Source organism: Geospiza fortis, unplaced genomic scaffold (genome assembly GCF_000277835.1).
Source record: "Geospiza fortis unplaced genomic scaffold, GeoFor_1.0 scaffold208, whole genome shotgun sequence".
NCBI lineage: Eukaryota > Metazoa > Chordata > Aves > Passeriformes > Thraupidae > Geospiza > Geospiza fortis.
This window is the reverse complement of record NW_005054468.1, coordinates 149,937-151,552: the sequence shown is the minus strand read 5'-3', so window position 1 is coordinate 151,552 and position 1,616 is coordinate 149,937.

Here is a 1,616-nt window from a genome sequence, read left to right as displayed (position 1 = left end):
GAAAACTCTTATTTTTCTATTGAATTTAAACCCAAATCTGTTAATTGCCATTTGTGCTTGAGGGCACTTGATTTCCTTGCTCTTGCAACATGCCCTTGACATTGAGTCCCTGGTGTTTATTTCCTGTGTGCTTCCAGCCTGTCTCAGCTTCCTCATGGCTGTGCCCAAACAGTTGGAATTTTAACAGAGGTAAAGACTGAAGAGGGGAAAAAAAACCCCATAATCTAGAATTAATCCCAAGCATTTGACTTGACCATGCCTCCCTTTTCTCCCACCTGGAGATCAAGCCTGCCCAAGGAGTCCAAACCCTCTCCCTGTTGCACTGCTGAGAGCCAGCAGGTCTGACAAAACCCTGCAGAAAGCACCACTTCCTCCTGCTCATGCCAAATTCCATGCATTTTTAAATATATACATATATTTATATGTAAATCAGGAATTCTGAGAAAGCTCTGCGTCACGCCAGTGACATTTTGTGCTATTCAAGCATTGTCAACTGCTGCTTTTAAAGCATCTTAAGAGCCTAATGGGGAATTTGACAAAAACTCAAATTGCAGGTGATTTTTCTGCAAGGTCTTTTTTTTGTCCCCTTTTGTGCATTCACTTCTTTTTTTGAGCAGTAAATGTCATTTCTGCTTTCTGCTTTTAACTTCTCAGTTCTGAGGGCAAAATTAGGTGGCCTTCCTGGTACCCCAGAGCCCTCTCTTATTATTCCCTCCCCACCCTTTAACTTGGGATGTGCCTGTTCTCCCAAGTGCACTGCAGCCCTCCTACAGAAGAGATGGGACCTCACACACAGGTATTTCAGGACCTGTCAATTTATCTGGGCACAAACAATTTCAGTGAATTGCATCTTGCTCTTACAGCTGCCTCCCAGCATGGTAGCAGTTAAAAAGTTAGATTTGCTCTTGGTCAGCTACGATGCAGCTTTGAAAGGCAAAGGAAAAGGGGCAAAAAAAAATGTAGCAGGGTCTTGCTGATCTTGTGAAGGCTTTCCTGGAGCCACCAACATGGAAAGTGTCACCAAAATGTAAAGAAAGATGGATTGGGCACTGGAAGGGGCTGTCCAGGGAGGTGGTGGAGTTGCAGGAGGTGTTTAAGAAAAGGCTGGATGTGTCACCCAGTGCCATGGTGTGGCTGACAAGCTGGTGTTCAGTCATCGCTTGGACCTCATGATCTCAAAGGTCTTTCCCAACCTACCTGATTCTGCAATTCTGTATTTTGCAGGATTATTTTTGAAATGTTAGATTCAATTTTAATATGCTAACATTTGTGAAGTTTTTTTTTATTTCTAGGCTTTCTTCTGCCTGACAGCAGCGGTGATGAATGAAAAGCCAGGAAGGGCACAGTGCATCCTTAAAACCTTTATTGGAGTGGCACGGTGCAGACTGCAAGTACAGTCACGAGTCAAAATATCCCCAACTTCAGTCCCTGTGCCATCTCTGCCTGCAGAGCCCGGGCCCTGCTGCCAGTGGCCTCCCCTTGCCAGCCCAGGGCAAAGCTGTGCACGTGTCAGGATGAGCAGAAGGACATTCTGCAGGGCAGGGAGGCGGAGGAAAGCCCACGGAGGCCCGTGAGAGGCGCCTGGCCGTGCCTGTCCTTGCAGGGAACAGCAGGAA